Source organism: Dicentrarchus labrax, unplaced genomic scaffold, assembly GCF_905237075.1.
Source record: "Dicentrarchus labrax unplaced genomic scaffold, dlabrax2021, whole genome shotgun sequence".
Taxonomy (NCBI): Eukaryota; Metazoa; Chordata; class Actinopteri; family Moronidae; genus Dicentrarchus; species Dicentrarchus labrax.
Window position 1 is genome coordinate 9,518,934 of NW_026136724.1, and position 19,272 is coordinate 9,538,205.

The following is a 19,272-nucleotide window of genomic DNA, read 5'->3' on the forward strand; positions in this document are numbered from 1 at the left end:
GGTAAGTTTCAAATATAAAAAAATGCACCTAAAAAATATATTTTTGATTTATCTTTTTCACCTATCTGCAGTTTGTAAATTTTTTTTTTTGCATTATTTATAACGTGTTATTCCTGAGTAACAGTGTGTACAAAAACTACACAAATGTTTGAGCTGAAATGTTGCAGCCTTGAGAGCAGTTGACTTCACATTCAGTGCATTTTTCCCTGTGTCGTCTAGCACTGCAGAATATTTCGATGTCTCAAAATGAAAATTTATTTAATGCAGGCTTGAATAAGACCAAGGTAGCAAGGATTGTAGCATCAGTTTTGCTGTAAATTAAATTTTGACATGAACCACGCTGTTATTACAAATTATAGGGGAAAAAGCCTTTTGCCAGGGATCAGAGTGGCATTTCTTTGTTCCCTGAAGAATAATTCCCTATAATTACATTTTTTGTAATGTCCTCGAGATGGACAGTGTATTCTGTTAGCTAAATTAGAAACCAAACTTTTCTAATAAATCTGGCAGTTGCAAAATGACCTAGAGAGGGGAGTCTCATGGTTAACTGAAAGTAGGACGATGATTCTCCCAAAGCACTGCCCTTACTTTAATGAGAGAAGAGCTGCAAAAAAAAAGGGACGAGCAGTGAAGCTGTCAAAGTGCTGCTTGTTTGGGATTTATTGTCTGTTTGGATGTTTTAAAAGCTGTTTAGGACACTTGTCTGTAGCGAGCGCACGTCCATTTGGTCTCTCCTCTTTTCCAACCTTTGCTCTGCTCTGCTCTGCTCTGCTGCTGAGTGGGCTCCCTCCACACAGAGAAGCTCGGTTTTCAGAGGTGAGTGGCTTAATGATTATCAAAGAAATACATTTGAATCAGAGTGCACAGTTAGTGCTCTTGATAAGTGTGAACTGTGTCCGAAAAACACTCAAGAACGTTTTTGTTGACCTTGCAGGCTTATGCCACTCTTTTTTTAGAGTTCCAGCCAGCTGCTTTACCCTCTTGTACATTTGTAATATAAAAGTAAAAAATAAATAATTTTTAGTGAATTGAATGTATAAAATGTATACATGTATTTATTATCTCAAGTTCAAATGTGAAATAATAAAGCACATAGAAGATCGAAGTCATTTGCGGCAATGATGCATTTGAAAAGGGTGATTTTTTTTTTTTAATTTACACATTCAAAATGTCTGAAAGGTTTGTAATTCAAAGGAGTTTGTACACGCAGATGGATGCCTATTTTCTTGACAGTTACAATATATTTTTTAGCATCCCACCTTTCTAAAGAGACTTAAAGTTTCATAAGAATGTGTTGTGACAACAGCTTTCTCAATATACTTTTAATTAAACAATCTGAGAGAGAAAATTCTAATTCATTTTTAAGTATTTCCAACTGAAACTGAAGCTTGAGTAGTTAATAAAATTGCTATATCCTTATTTTTAAACAATAATTATAATGTATTTTTTTTATATAATTTAGTCATGATGAAGCTTTGATTGAAAAGAAGTACACCACACTTTCAACTTTGCTACATTACTTTCCAGGGTTCAGTTTGTGAAAAGAGGTCAAAGTTAAATTAATTGTGAAATCGTCTTGGAGAATGCATGAAAAACAAAATTATGATCATTTTGTAGTTGAAATACACAGATTCCTTTCATAATAAAAGTTTGTCCTTTAGCGGGGGTCCCTCTTGAGAAAAAAAATCTAACTTGCATTTTCTTTTACCTCATTAGGTTACATAAAAATTTAGAATTCAATTTTCAAACTTTTTCTTTAAAATAAAGTCCTATATTCTGTGAATGAATTCATGTATTCATAAATTCCTTCAGGGGTTTTAAAAATTTATCCGGAACAGAAAAAAAATCATTTTGATCCCATACTGAATTATCCTCCTTTTTTACTGCACTGAATACTGGTTATACTGGTTCACATTACATTACCAATTACTCACAATGTAGCTGTTATTTACACTCTTTGTTAATTAACCTGTTTAATATACATCAAGATTAATATTTATGTATACATATGATGTATATATTTGATGTCTCCTTTAGTGTTTTTTAAATAAATGTATGAGCTCATTCAATATATGTCAATTATTTTAGGAGAAAAAAACATACTATTATAGTTCAGATTCTTTCTTTTCTCATTCTGGCATGAAAGAATTACATTTCACACTTGTTATGAACTTTGCAACAATTGAAATATTTGATTTATCTTTTGAGCAAAAAGAAGAAATCATTAAATATGAGATGAACAAATCAAAGTGAATAAAAAGCGTATATCTGCACACTTTGTTTCTCGTCCTCGACAGAGTGCAGAGGGTTAACCTCTGTATCTGTTTGGTCCCAAAGTGACTAAAGGAATTCATATCTGTGTCTCCTACAGTCAAGTCATTGTAGGTTTCTTTTTTGGAAGTTTTAAAATAAATATACATATAGCGATATGTTGTACAACGTACAACGTTTTTATAGCAATGTGGCAAATTACAAGCAGTGTGTGAGTGACTGCATCACTCGGGCCGCCATGTTGTCTGCTCCTGTCCTCCATTTTGTGATTCTGTGTCTCGGTTCTTGCTCACCTGCTTTTATCGAAGTGTTTCCGAACTGTCTCTGGCGCTTTATCAAAGTGAAAAAAATAAATAAATTCTGTTGCCTTCACATGATTTTCAGATGTACATTTAATTGTTTTCTCTAAGACACACCAGGCATTTGTTTTATTACTGAGAGAGCTAACCTGATAGCTAAAAACTCCTAAACTGAACTTCCTAAAAAACTGAAATCTGACACCTTTCTGCAACAAGATGAAAGCTGCTCGGACAGGCAAAACTCCTCTATAGGAGCACTGTGTCCCATTTGACAAGCAGTTTACCTCTTACAACAATTTGTCCATGTAATCAGCAACACCCGTGTTAGAGATTGCATGCGACGTTAGGTTTTACAGCTCCGCAGTGTGAACGTCTGTGACCCGTAGCCCCATAATGGCCGCCGGGGGTCATGGAGGTTAATAGAGACTGATGTATGAGGCCCCAGAGTGACATCCCAAAGGGGATGGCCCCTTAATCCTTATTAGGCCTCTGTGTTAGTGATCCTTACCTTTCAAAGCAAACAGCACGCTCCCTTTGCCGTGGGGGCCCCGGCCTGCCCCCGGCGTTACACTTCTGACCCTGGGGTCGTGGCCTTTGTTCAGAACCCTTCAGAGACTGACCTCAGGGGTCACGGCTGTAATAGAGAAGTTGTCGAGGCGCGTGCTGCCGAGGGGCCCCTCAGCAGACCACCTTGTAGAGCGAGGCGGCGCTCCGCACTGGTCACCGAAGAGAGGAGGAAGCGCGTGTGTGTGTTCGCCGGAGTGTGAACGTATAGATGGCTGTAACATATTGGGTGTAAATACAACAGGGCTTATATGTGTGTGTTATTACCATTCAGTACAAGGTCTCAAGCTTGTAAATTAGATCCGAACTTTGGCATTTTTAATGCAATAAGTCATGTGTTCACAGAAGTAGCTACTTCAGAGAGGCTCACATCTTACTTTACTGGCAGTCCCAGGTAGTTCCACTTATTTAACTGCATTTTATTTACTGCTGACTAAAAGCTATAGTAATGTATTAAAGAAATAGCATTTTGGTGCAGATATTGATTGCAAATATAAAATTTTTTAAAAATGTTTTGCTGGTCTAATGATGAATTTCCTCTAAGAGAAAGCTGATTGTAAGATAATTTGTTCTTCCTGTAAAAAAAACGAATAATTTGTTATTTAACTACAATTCATTTTGTGATATGTCTGTGTTCCTACTGTATAATGTTTTGCCAATGAGTATTAAAAATATTGCGGCTCATATTATTCTCAAGTTCTGCATGTGTTGCTAGTCCCAAAGCAGTACAGCACCAAGCAATGTGTGTGTGTGCGCTATAAATTTAACGCATGTATGTTGATTGGTCGTATTTGTCACAGTGGATTCTCACGATGATTCATAAGGACGTGAAGGTGCCGGGGGTCTGATAAGACCACAGAATCAACTGCTCCTTTGTCTGAGCTCATGAGTGAACTATAACTCACTCTGACTGTGAGACATTCACTGCCATGTTGCCACTGTGCAACATCAGTTGTGCATCACTGACACATTTACTGCGGTCGCTTTATTTGATAGTAATTTGTATTTTATTTCCCTTATTTGCACCTTTTTGATTTTTGCAGATTTGAAAGATTTGGTGTAACCTAATCACTTCACTGCAGCTTTCTTTTTCTTCACCTACTGTACTTAAGCTCATATATGCTTTAAATTATGACTTCCATGCTTATCTTATATCACCAACGCAATATGCTTTTACACACTGACAATAAATGTGTGGTAGGGCAGAGCACCGCTTGAATATAACTAGAGGAGGTGAAGGGGCTTGATGAAAAAATTGTGGTTGTGGACTCTTGGAGGTGTCATAAATGAGGTTGTTAATATTGGAGTTTCATCAATGGCAGCATTACGCAGGCCGCTCCTGCAGGGGCGAGGCCGCGCAGAGGGCTACAGTGTCAGAAGTTGGCAGCTGAGCCAAAACCAGAGTCGTATCCTCAAGTGAACTCTCCACGACGCACGGTGCAAAAGGCTCTGCCAAGTTTTTTGAATTCCTGCCACATGTTAGATGGTAAACAACTGACTAGCAGAAACAGTGTCTTAGATAGATGAGGCGGGGTAAGGGACTCTTCAAATTGCTGATGAAACATGCATTTGTTTACACTATTGTTTGATTTATATTCAGCATGCAGTCGTAGTGGCGTTTTATACTTGGAGCGACTGCAATTGGTTCAAAGACGTGGCGAGATGTGACGTCACAGGATTCAATCTCATGACTGTTTGGTGCTCGATCCGTTTTTCTCATCAAGGGACACGAGTGAATTCATACCTTGATAAAGAGCACTGAAATCACATTGTTGAACCCCTGTAGTAACCTGATTTCGGTCTCACTCGTGCTAATTTTTCGAGACTGGACGTTTTCGCGTTGGTGCATTGTGTGTTTTCGATATGCGGATGGTGCAGGAGGACACAGAACACAGGGATTCTGAGTTTCATATGAGACTGGAAAGCTGAGGAGAGTTAGGCAAGACAAGTGCACTCACTCTCTGTCTCTCCCTCTCTCTCTCTTTCTGGGTCCGTCCTCTGAGGTAGACACACACACACAGCAGCGTAACGCCTTTTCTTTCAGCCTCCAGGACTGAGAGTGAGGAGGTAGTAGAGGCTGCAACTAACCAAGTGGCCATATTAGTTTGCTGTTCAATCGCTTCATACTCGCTCTAGTCTTCGTCTTCTTCTTCTCCGCAGTGAAAAACGCACATATGAGAAAATGGTTACACGTGTATAAGGAGGCTTTCCCATCTTTATTTGTGTCAATGTTCGCAATTTCCCTTTAGACTCTGCGTGAGCAATAAAAGAAAGATTGAAATCAAGACCAGCTAGCTGTGCTTCATGATGTGAGATCTGTCGTTTCTTTGGACAGTTTTCCCTTTTTCCCCTCTCTTTTGTGCGGCTGCTACTTTGGGGAGAGAGGAGGGGAAAAAATTTGCCTGTGTTGAGTTCTGGGTTTCTTTTGGGAAAGAGAAGACTGGAGGGGAGGGGAATGGCGTCCAAAAGAGAGGAAGTTGTTTTTTTGCCATGGGGGAATCTGTTGCAAACAGCTAAGGGGCATTACAGCACTTTGGCCACATAGGGAAGGGAGGGAAGTCGGGTGGAAACAGGACGGGTGTGAATAACCTTCAGCAAGCTGATGCAGAGGTTGGTAGGTGTGCATGAGACAGGGGGAGAGAGAAAGACAGCAGGTGTGGTATCTGGCACAAAAAAACATAAAAAAGATCCTCCTCATGCAGGCTTAAGTTAACACTAGCTGTTCAGAGCAGGGCTGTTTACAACTGTAGGCTATAACAGTGCTACTGAAAGGACAAGAAAGGGTGGGAGACAGAATAGGCTGGACACCGAAGGGGAGGCGGAGGGGGAAGGAGGGTGCAGGACACGAGCAGAGTCATCAGCAGAGTCCATTTTATCGTTCGGTTACTGCCCGACATTTCTCCTCTTCTTATTCGCGCGCAGGACCGCCGCCGCCGCTGCTGCAGATCGCAGCAAGGCAAGGGTGGCCTAGTAATGGCACATGGCGGGCGCACTGCGGTAAATATTACAGGATTTTACAGCGCAGTTTACTGTTGCAATCAAGGCAGCGCAGTCGCACCCAGGTGCTTATCTGGCTTTGATTGCGTGCCAAAACAGTCAGTGTAGCATTTCAACTCATTAATGTGTGTCAATGGTTGATAAAAAAGAAGCAGTGATCAGGACGAAAATCATCAACGAACACGCCAGACTTTCTGTTTCGGCCTTTATTGGTGGAAAGCCATTGCTTCTATTGCCCCCAAGAAGTTTTTTTGATAAAGGACATATAGGTGTATGATATTAAACTCGAAAAAGATAAATCGGTAATCTTTTTCAAGAATCTCAAAGTTGGGTATTGCAAGTTGTTCCAGAATCCTTTAATCATTCGTGAGTATGTGTGTTTGCTGTGACTCTCCTAAGGAGAAGTGCACTGTGTCCCTCCAGCTCCCCCCTCCAGCTCCCTCCCCACCCCGCCTTGTGCACGCGCACGTCGCACCGGTGATGAAAACGCGCTGTGCGCACGCACTCCCACACGTCCCTGTTTCATCATCAGCTGAGCCCTTTCTCCTCCACTCACAGCTCTTCTCCCCTCCCTCTCTCGCCCCCTCCCCTCTCGGCTTTTGCTTCTTTTTCTATCCATCGCTCTCCTCCTCCTCTCTCCCTGGGTCCCGGCCACATGCGAGAGGGTAGACTAGGACGCTGCAGCTCTGAAAAAAAAAGAGGGGAAAAACGCTCTGCTGCTATTTCTACAGGCGGGCCCTCCCCTTTAGCTAGTCTGTGCCAAAAGAGGGAGGGATTTTTTACTACTCCCAGTCCCAGGATTTTAACCCTCTGCCTGCTCTCGCTTCTCTCTGCAAGATCTGCTCCTCAATATCATGCAACAAGTGGCTTTGCTTTACTCCTGCTTCGACATCGCTGCGCCATTTGCGAAGACGTTTTTTGGGGATCCCCGTTTTCTTCACTTGGCGGGCACTGATCACATGCAGTTGGTCAGTTTTTTGCTGCTTTTTGGGTTGTTGTCGGTAGAGTTAAACTGGACTGGGTAGAATCGGTGGTTTTGGTCCGTTCCCTCCCGTGATGCGAAGGCTTTTTGAGCACGTGCTTCTTGATTGCACGCCATGCTTCCTTTTCTTGTGAGTCCTCCCTGAAGCTGAGGACGAAGACAGCAGTTTATTTTTTAAGCCTGTTGTTTGACCAGCTGCTTGATTCCGTGTTACCTGTGCATGTATTTTGATTTCAACAGATGATTTCTCACGTATTTTCCTTATCTCTTTTGCCCTCCTCCTTCCTCACCCTTTCCATCTCTAAACCTCTCCCTCTTTTGGGTTTTCTGCCCCACCCTCTCTTCCTCACGCTCTCACCCCCCACCTCTCTCCTTCTCTCTCTCTCTCTCTCTCTCTCTCTCTCCTTCTCTCTCTCTCTCCCTCTCTCTCGCTGTCTCTCTCTCTCTCTCACTCGTGGGCAGTCTCCACTGAAAGGGGACCAGGAGGGCGGAGCAGCGACGGGGCTTTTTCTGGGACAGGTGCCAATTCCAAACAAAAGACACAAAAAGCCAAAAAAAGAGTGAGATAGTTCCCAACGACAGGCAAAAAAAGTGGCATGTTTCAAGAACTGATTTGTAGTAATAACATGTGTGTGTGCATGTGTAACTATTCACCTCTTGCAGGACTTTTTTCTTGTATTGCATGAGTGAGTAGCAGATTCAAGAGATCTTGAATCCCCCCCCCCCCTCCTCCACCCCCACCCCCCTGCTCTCTTGCTCCCGTGAAGGCATTTGAGTTTCGAGCGGGGAAAAGAAGGAGGGGCGGGGTGGAGTTGGGAAGGGGCAAGTGGAGGCGGAGCCTTTCCTCCTCTCCTCCCTGTGAGCCTTCTGCATTATTCATATGCCCGGGCCAGTGCTGCAATCTGACTGGCTGCCTGGCTTAGCATTCACCCGACATTCAGCAGCTCTGTTTGCTAACATTCCTCATTCAAAGCCTTGTTAACTGCCAGACGGGAGGAACACGCGACTCCATGGGAAACCCACATGGCCTCCTTATTGTGGCGGGCCCTGACAGTCTCAGACTAGGAGGTGGCAGACAGGGGAGAGCGAGGGGAGCCGGTTTGTAAATATTAGAAAGCAGTTAGTTGAGGTTAGGCAGGTTACCCGAGGCTTAGAGATGGGGTTCGGGGCAAGGTGGCCAGATTGACAGGGTAGAGCCCAGACAGAGGGGCAGACAGATGGGCAGACAGACATATAGACAAGGCGTTGAGGCAGACAGGGAGGCTGGCACTTTGTGGGACTCTGAATGGGTCCTTCGCTGGCGTGCCCGCCTACTCCTTGCAGGGAGTGCAGAGCTGTGTGACTGAATCCGAGCTCCTTCTCTGCCCTTCTCTACAGAGAGGATATGTGGACATAGTGTGAACAGCTACGGAAGGGAATCCAGCACAATGAACGGCGGAGATTTCGGCGCTTCACCCCGGATAGCTGACTGACTGTGGTCCGTGTGCCAGTTGCCTCAAAGTCTCAGTGGGTAAGTCAAAGAGTGTGTGTGGGTGTGGAGGTAAGTGTGTGTGCACGTATGCCTGTGTGTGTGTGTGTGTGTGTGTGTGTGAATTAGGCACACATGTAGAGGTTTTCTTTTGACAAAAACGATGAAACACAGAGATGAAAACGAGCGCCACAGCGCGGTTTCATTTGACCCGATCTCCATGTTGGTGTGTTTAAGTCTGGGTGTTGTTTCCTTCAGGGCGACATCCTGAGAGAGGAGGCTTAACTGAATATAGGCAAACCAGGGGGGAAACGTGGCACGGGCTTTGAATTTCAGACGAAATCGAGCTAATCTCCCCTCTGGTGCGTTCCTACCTGCAGTTTTTCACTCCAGGTCGGCCTTTTGTGTGTGTGAAAGAGAGACGGTTTTGGAGGGAGCAGAGAGGGACTAGTGCTGTAATGTTGGGCCGAGGGCCAGACAAGGCCTGCTACACAAGGCCGAGCCCCACCACAACGCTCCCTCTCTCCCTCTCTCTCTCTCCTCTCTCTCTCTCTCTCTCTCTCTCTCTCCTCTCTCTCTCTTTCTCTTGGTCTGTATCTGTGTCTCTCTCCCCTTTTCTATCTTGGTCAGCTAATAGAAAACTATTAACTGCAATTCTCATAATGAGTTTTCTCATTAAAACCTCATCTTAGTGAATATGTGTGAGGTTTTTGGTTTGTAATAGAACGTTAAACATTTGAAAATGGGTCATTGCTGACACGTGGCCACGCTTAGCGTTAATATAGCTCGAACAGGCCTTTTAGACATAGCATTTATTATGCTTTAGAACTAATACGGTTTCAATATATGCGTTCATTTTCATATTTTACATTTTCCTTTACATGCATAAACAAGGAAAATGCTTCAAGGTATTAAGCTGTAGATATTTCTCTCTTTAGTTAGATTATACGTTTGAACCGTTTGAAATTTAAAGCAATGTAACTTAAACACACAGTATTTGGATTCTGTATTTTAACTGGAATAAAGCGGCATGCTTTATAAAGAATTTAAAAAGTTATATTGTCATTAACATTAGTATCACACCTGCTTCATCCCCGAGGAAGACTATCAGCTCTAATTTTGGCTGTATAATATCATATTTTCCACATAATTAAAAAACTCAATTCGCCACACCCCCCATGATACCGTCTAGTATAGCATCTTTTAATTATCGCCCATAAATCAGTTTTTTTAACCAGCGCTAATTGAAAAATCTTGCCTTCCTTTCCACATTGCCTTTTGATATGGCTTCATGTTGAACACCTCAGCACATCAGAGTCTACCATGACCAATAGGTAGGAGTGGAGGCAGCGTGAGTCATCACAGATAGCTCTAGTCATCCCACCTACGTCCTACGTTACACACTACAGGGCCTGGCGCGAGCTCCGCCATCACTGTCACCCGGCAGGAAACCCTAACTTCGCTTCCCCGCATTAGGTGTGTCCGAACCCCTCTTCTGAGACCCTCAGGCCGGTGATATTACAAGTTCATACGTCAGCATTTGGAGAAGGAACACGTCATTGCTGAACACCAATCGGCTCACAAGGTGCTGCAGTAAAAAACTGCAGCAGACTAAAATAAAGAATTGATTGATTTTTTTTTATTTTTGTATCTTCTTTTCTATTTCTTTCCTTTTTAGTTTATTCCGTCTGAGAAATAAAAAGTATTTGCGCCGAGTCGTGCTACTCTTCCAGATCAAACAGCTTTAAGGGAAACAGGGAGGAACGCGCTTTAATACACATTTCTGTCGATCGTTTGATTAACTTTTGACAAACATCGAAAATGTTTTACAGCGTTATAGTGTCCTCTGCATACTTACAATATCGGATCTGTCGGGTTTATTTATGTCATGAATAACAAAAAAGTCGTAGAGTATATTATCTCATAATATCGGCAGTCTTGGAAAGAATATTTCATCCTTAGAAGACGAGAAAAAAACAAACCTGGTTCGATCTTGGAATTATACATTTTTCATGCTAAACTGGCAGTGAGTTGCAGGTTGTTGTGAGATTTTATACAGTACACACTCATTCCCTGCACTTTAACAATTCTCTCACTTTTACTCTGTTAATGATAGACCACTGAAAAGTATTGCTTTGTTTTTTTTTGTGAAAACCCCACTGAATCTAGAAGGCTGGTTTTAAAAAATAATCATATGATGTGTTACAGAATGTTAGAAAACAGCTAAACTGAAGGAAATGTAAAAAAAGCTAACACAAAGACCATCACACCACATCTTGAACCAGACACACACACACACACACACACACACACACACACACACACACACACAGGCAAACACCCAGACACATTTGATGCTATGTACTCCACAATGAACCCTGGCTCCTAAGATGAATGGGGTTCCCACGCCTCTCCCAAGGAGTGCAGGGCACAGCCTCCTCCTCTGAGCATTCACACACACACACACACACACAATGCACGCACTACAGATGGCCACAGTCTTACTCAAACACACAGGTGCATTTGAGTATAATACAGAGGCACACATACTTGCAGTGAAAAGGCACAAGGACACATTTTAAACGACATACTGAAAATATTGATTATTATTCAGAGCACTTCAGCCACGATGAGCGTGTCGATTTTAAAGATGGAGTGACACACAACTTTATCTTCATTGCAAGAGCCTCAGCAATTTGCCATAAAAAGCTACTTTTAATTGGAAGATAAATGAGGTTTGAAATGTTTTTGGGGTGTTTTACATTCAGTTATACTTCCTCTTAATTCAGTGTGTGTGTGTGTGAGAGAGAGAGAGAGTGTGTGTGTGTGTGAGTCAGTCATAAGGTTTTGTTTTGCAGGAAGAATTTAAATGAAGCAGAAACAAAAGTTCGTGGGAAAATCTAACATTTCATTTTCTAAGGGTTCAGCAACACAAAGTCCTGGAGCGTGTGTGTGTGTGTGTGTGTGTGTGTATGTGTGTGTGTGGTTTTCTCTTGAATATATATGTGGCTTTGTTTTAAACTCTAAAATGTATTTGTTAAATTATAAAACTGATGTATTTTTATATATATATTCGGCTCATATTTTGTCAGATACACTTTATACTGTTTAAAAAATTAGTTAGATTATCGTTTATTTTTTCTTGTGGAAAAAGTGTGTAATTCATTGTTTCAATACAATATACAATATATTTTATATATATTGTCAATTTAAAAAAAATTGAAATTACCCTCTATTAATGAAGACAGTACTTTTTCTAGAGTAACTTTGACACTGCATGGTGTGTGTGTGTATGTGTGTGTGTGTGAGAGAGAGAGAAAGAGGGGCGAGACGTGTAATATTTATTTATATAATGTGTAACGTTGTATAGTATATTTATGATAATTTTATTTGTTTAATATTATTTGTTAGTATATAAAGTATTAAAAGTAGAGTAGTAAAAGTAGTATTAAAAAAAGACTTTATCTGTAGCTTAATTTTATGCTTGTTTATTTCTTAATATTCCATTATTGCCTCTTATGTTTCCAGTATATTAAGCAATCTTTAAATTTTAGCATTTTATTTTTACAAACTAAAATTGGACCACAATAAAAAAAAACAGAAAATCTAAATAAATGTTGAGGAAAAAGCCACAAATTCATTTGTAATTCACAGCAATATAATTCCCACTGGTCATTTTCTGAAGCGTATGTTTTTCCAAGAGATGAATCTTAAGCTTCTTCAACACTGGCCAGTATATGGTAATAAAGTTATCCAGTCTAAATTCAGATGCAGTATTCTGAGCCATGATCACTCTAACATATGTTACATCAGCCTTAATGATACACTCAAGTAGCTGCTTGGCAGGTTTATGACCTGAGGGCTACATGGACACCTTGGTTGTGTGTGTGTGTGTGTGTGTGTGTGTGTGTGTGTGTGTGTGTGTGTGTGTGTGTGTTTTGTGAATATATCTGAACAGTATTTTGTGTGTGTGTGTGTGTGTGTGTTTTGTGAATATATCTGAACAGTATTTTGTGTGTGTGTGTGTGTGTGCTTTGTGAATATATCTGAACAGTATTTTGTGTGTGTGTGAGTGTGAGTATAACTATATTTACGTCTCTGTTTTTGTCTTTCATTTACAGGTTCATTATTTGGTCATGACTTAAATTTCCTGACCTCATCGTCAAGCTTAGTTTCAAGATTTTATGATTTTTTTATATTTTCAAATTTAAATCTGTTGTATTTAAGTATATATTTACTTGACGCTCAATGATGCGTTTAACTGTGTGTGTGTGTGTGTGCCTGTGTGTGCCTGTGTGTTTGCATGCCACCACACTGCTGAGTTCTCAAAGTCCAAATCAGTTCAGTCGGATCTGTAACTGGAAATATGCATCCTCTGGTTTCCTCTTCCAAGCGGCCTGCAGCCACACAAAACAATTAACACAGTGTGTCGTTAGTTTATTGAACACGGTGCGACTCACATTGTTCTCAGCACACAGCAGCGACTGTGGCAGCGAGCGGCGTGTCCCCTCAAAAAACTGGGCTTCGGCGCGTTGTGTGTGTCATGTCATCTGAATCAGTAAGTCTCTGGTGCGGCTCAAAGATAATCTCCTCAAAGGAAATTAGTCGGGAAAAAGGGGAAAGAAAAGCCGTCAGCCTAAAGGTCAAATGAAGATTAGAGAGAAACAGTACACGAGGGCACACCGGCTGGCACCCGGAACTGCACAAAGGCCTCATTGTCACGGGAGCCCTCGCTGTGCACACACTCTCCCTGCGTACTTGGGGAGACATGACACCTGTTGGTAGCTCTGGTCAACTGCAGGCAGAGTGACCAGACGCCTTCACAGGACAAGAGTGATGCTCAAATTGTGTGACCTTTTTAAGTTTTGAGCACACTAAAATAACGGTACAACTCCATGGCACATAAACGTCTTCAATAATTTTGGACGCAGCACGACTCGGCACACAAATACGGTCGCAGGTTTTTGCTATTGTTTTTATCTCCTTTATATCTATCTATCTTTATAAGTTTAAATGACAGAAGAAAAAAAACACCAAATAGTTTTTAAAAAATAGGTTTGATTTATATTAACTGATTTGACTGTTTTATTCCAGTCCTACAGGGGCCACTCACTTCAAAGAGTCGAGTGGTTGATCTCAAATAATTTTAAGTATCATTCTTGACAGTTTAACACAGTTTTACAGTTTAAGGCGCCGTATGTCCAAAACGTTGGCCCAATGTTCCTTTGGAAAGTTGTACGAGAGTTCATGGCTGCAGGCTGTTCCACAGTAACACCTCTCATTAGTTAATGACACCATTATCTTTTTTACAGACTTCATACAGGTGTTTGGGGAGTGTATTAATATGATAATACACTCTGAATACATTTTATTTTAAATATACTTTTAAAAATAAATTTGAGACGTTACTGCAGTAAAGAAGATACGCACAGCAAAATATACAGGATTCATTTAACACTCTGCTAGTGTGTAAGTGCACATAAGTGATTGAAAATCTCTAAACTCTAAAAGAAAACTAAACTCTTTTAGATATTTTAAACACGGTTCAAGTGTTACAGGTTAACCTTAATTACAAAAAAATAATTTCTGGTTTACCTCTAGTAGTTTGTTATCATACAGATGCATTCATTTGCACATGTCTAGAGTAGAGCTGCAACAATTAATTGATTAATCTATTAGTTGTCTCCTATGAAATTAATCGCCAATTATTTTGATAATCGATCGATCGTTTTGAGACATTTCTCAAGAGAGAATGTCCAAATTATTTGATTTCGGCCTCTCGAATGTAAATATTTTCGGGTTTCTTTGGTCCTCGCTGACAGTAAACTGAATATCATCGTGCTGTGGACAAAACAATGCATTTCCTTACATTTTATGGACCAAACAACTAATTGATTCATCGAGAAAATGATTGTTAGTTGCAAATCTAATGTTGAGATACCTGCCTCCACCCTAATCCAATGTAGGAGTGAAAAACTGCTCACAGCAGTGACACATTACTTTAAGAAATCTCTTTCCACAAACATTGTCCATGTTGCTCTGGATAATACACATAACGAGCTGTGGCTCAGAAAGAGCCAATTAAAAGTGATTTTAATATTATTGTTCAATTCCCTGTGCAGAAAAGATGAATTCAGTTCACCTCCATCATATTAGGATGAAGAGAACCTGTACAAATGACTACCTGTATGAGAAGATACCACCAGTTAAACAAGAAACTATGTTTTGTGTAATTGTATGAATTGACCCTTTAGGTAAAAGGCCTCGTCCTGTGTAAACCTAATACCTTACCTAACACACATTAGCTGTGTAAGTGAGGAGCGGTCTGTTATATACCTTACAGGCTTGGACATTAAGTAGCTCGTGTAGAGATTTGTGTGGCATTTATGGGATGACCGACCTGCAATAAAACAGCCACAAACCGGTGCGTGCGTGTAGTGTGTGTGTAAGGAGTTAAGGCAGTGACTCACTTTTATGAGCCGGACCCCACCTCGCGTCTCCCCCGTCTCTCCCCAGCTTGGGGGGAAACCGCAGCAGAGCCGCAGCTTCTCCTGCCTCATTCAGGAAACTCCCTGAAACAACCACAACCTGTCTGTTTGACCTTTCAACCAAACACACACACACACACACACACACACACATACAAATTTATGCTCACTGGCACCTTCTGACACAAACAGGCTTCAGATGAAGCCCCATAGATTATCTTCAGAGGGTTTAAGTGGCTAGTTTTAAGCTAGTGGTGTTGTTTTTCAGCTGCGTGTGTGTTTGTTCACTTTAGAGGTGTTACCTAAGCCACCAGGTAACAGCATGCAGATTGCCAAACAAGATGCTCATAAATAATACAGACAGAAGACACTCTCACTCTCAGTGTGTTTAAGTGCGCAATTTGTGTGCGGAAAGTCACACACAAGCAGGCACAGATACTGCTGCCTGTGTTTGCTGTGTGAGGTTGATGTGCGCAGCTGTCATTACGCGGTGCTCGTGTGTAAGACAAGAGGTGAAAGTCTGACCTTTGGACACCCAGCAGCAGGAGGTCACACACTCTCTCCTCTCGTTTGTCTCCGTCAGGCCGAGGAAAGCTGAGAGGAGGCGAGCTGACAGACCGCACAAGCCTGAAGCTGTCGCTGCAGTGGGGAGGCGACCTGTCAGGCTTAAGTGACTTCCAGGAAGTATTTTGACAGCTTTCTATGATTTGTAACAATTAAAGCACAAAGAAATGATCTCAGTTTATGACACTCGGTTAGTTCACTCTCACATAAAATTGAATTTCCTGTAAGTATTGAAAGTAAAAAAAAAAATAACCACAGAAGGTTTTAAATTAAAGAAGTGATAAGAATAAATTATTCATTTTCAATGAAAGCTGCTTATAAAATCAAACAGAAGTTAGGTTAAGTAGTAGACAGTTATTTTGTAGATAAATAATAAACCTGTTATATTTTTAAATGTTTTTTAAGTCTTCAATGATTTTTTTATGAAAGTTTGTCAAAAATATAAGTTTTATATTAAAATGTACGACAGCAATTTAATCATTTGTATGTTATATATGTCAACATATGTCGTATGTTGTATGATAGCAGGGACACATCATATCCTGACAATTTGATAAAAAAATATCAAATTATTTTTATTTTTGAAAATTATTAAAAGTTGCTGGTGCCCCATGTGTGATTAAAATGAATAAAATATCTACTTACAAAATATATAATATTTAGTAACAATACATGCAGGTTTATTCTTTACCCTGGGAGAACAGTATGAATAGTATGTGTGACAAAATAATCTCAACTCGAAAGGCCTCAAACTCAAACTCAGTCTTCATCAGCAGATACATATTTTATATTTCAGCCCTCTAAAACAATTAAGTAGTAATTTTTATCACTTTTGATACTTAATATTTAAATTCCCTTTTATAAACGCACTTTGCAGTTGATCTATACGTTTGTTTTATGTGTGTTTTTCTGGTTTCCTGAGGGCCTTCTGTTGAGTTTGTGTTCCCACAGGTCAGCTGCAGCCATGTGACATGAGAGACCCCTGCAGGAGATAAACTGTCCTTTGGGGTGAGGTAGTAGGTTGTATAGTTTTAGGGTCATTCCCAAGCTGTCAGATGACTATACAACTTACTGTCTTTCCTGGAACGATTGTGATTGCGGCGTCATCATCATCATCATCAGCATCACCATCATCATCGTCACAACGGAAAATGCAAGCAGATGTTAGAGAGCAATGTTAGATATGATCTTAAAGTTTTAAATAAAGATATACAAATGGCTGCTGCAACATGATGATTTGGAATTTTAAACAGAACTTTTGTAGTGTTTAAATGTGTTTCTCATAATTACAAATGCTTTAACAACAAGCTCCCATAAGCTCATATTTGAATAATGGTTTTTACTTCACGTCTTCATTTAACCAAGTGGGCAGATGTGTCCTCTGCACAAACCGTCAGATCCAGATCGTCCTCCTACCCACCTGGGTGACTTATGGTGTTCGTACAGGGTGAGGTAGTAGGTTGTGTGGTTTCAGGGTTGTGATTTTACCCCATCAGGAGCTAACTATACAACCTACTGCCTTCCCTGGAGGGCAGCAATACATCACAGGAGCACACCTTTCTACTTAGGAAAAAAGCTGACGGACTCAGATTAACCAAGGGCTGGCATTTGATTTCAAAAGGTTCATTGGATGGGTGAGTGGTGCCAAATCACAATGCATATGTATGGATACATGGAAAGTGCAGTTGGCTGTTTTAACTCTGTATTAAATTGTAAATTGCAATAAATAAAGATTGGATAAGAACAATGTAATATGCAATGACTGGAGTCTGATCCTTTCAGTGTCTACAGAGTACTGAGGTACAGCAGTAAATATTTGTTGTCAGAATGGTTTCTTTGTAATCCTTGTAAGGAGCTCGTTATATTTCAAAACGCGAATGTTAAAAGCCTCTGTAGCTTAGGCTTTAACATGTTGACATTCACTGTATCTGTCTATTTAGAAGGATGTTTTGAAGTTTGTCTTTGTCTTTATTTTTTGTACTTTGAAACAAAGGCAATTACTTGGTATTTTTCCATGCAAGATTAAAAAGAAAGGCATAGCATTTTATTTGAGATAAATTATGTTCAGCATGTTGTGTGTAGTCGTAGGCTTTGAGCTAAGTTCCCAAGCTGCATCCCAAACTTCATCAAAGCTGATATCTGGTTCACACAGTCTTAATTCAGCTTCAGACTGTCTCTAATTCGGAAAACATGAGCATGTGTGTTACCCTCACAGATGGAACAGGACACCAGGTGCTGAGGTACCAGCAATAAATCATAAATTATCACCCTCCCACTTGTCTGTGTGAAAACACACTGAGTATCCTCAGAAGAGTTTTGCAGTCTAGCTTCAATGTGGACATGAACAGGAGACGATAATGGCCAAAATACCCCCAGACAGTCTCTCACCTCAGTGTGTGGACACATTGCTGTGCACCCATACACAGTAGATGGCGCCAGATATTACATGTTGGCAGTCCACACTCCAGTGTTTGTGTGCCAGATTTATTTTACAGAAGGCTGAGGTTATAAAGACTGTGGAGCAAAGAAGAAAAGTAACTACTGTTTGCTTACCTATTGTGATTGCTGTTAATGGGGGAGTGCATTATGCAAGCACGGGAAACATGGATGCACCTGTTGTTGTAGTTAAAAAGATCATTGTTCTTTTGTAATAATAAAGTTCATTGTTTAATAACTGCAAAATATATTGAGTCTAGTCAATAAAAGCACTTTTCCAACTAGTGGTTAGTTTACTACACTACAAAAGTGCTGTAAATCAGAGATGGATCATTTTGTCACTTGTCATTTAAAACTTTTAGAATACATAAATCTTAGTTTAGATGATCATTTCACAAAGAAAACTACAGGCCATTATCCTTTATTGATTTATTTTGGTAAACTATATATATATAACAGAGAAATAGATGTAAAGAAGAGAAACAAGGGGTTTTTAGGTTGAAGAATGCAAAAGCTAGGTGAAAAGCAATGTTAGTAATATGCACCTGATAATAAGTACCTAGTAATTAGTCTTCTAATAGGATAAGTGACTGTTGCAGAGCAGGTCCCTATTAGTGTGCAGGTAGTGTTGTCTTCTTTAATGCTCAGAGATCAAATCAGGAGTTATGGACCAAGGCCAGAAGCAACTTGAGCTATGATCTGAAACTCTTGATTGCTGCATAATACATAATACCTCTTTTTAAAATCTCACTAATATTTAACACATATTTATTAAAACGTGCATTGTTATTTGACTTTACCATATAAGGAGTGGTCTGGAAGAGTAATATATAGTAAAATAAATACTTTGAACAAGAGCACAACATTATCATTCTTATGGATATACTTTAACATATATGACATACAGTATGCACTGGTGGAGGAAATATCAAGATCTTTAACTTAAGTAAAAGTCGGAATATAGAAATACTCCCTTAGAGGTAGAAGCACTGAATTTGAAAACTCACTTAAGAAAAAGGTAACCTACTTAAAATATCAGAAGTAAAACTTATAATACTCATAATTCAGAAACAATGGTTCCTGTGCTTTAATATTATTAATGCATGTGTAAGTAGCATTTTACTGTAGGTGGTATATGGAGCTAAGATTTTATATAAGGTAGAGTAATTGAATCTGTAACAGTGCTTTATATTTTATCAACTC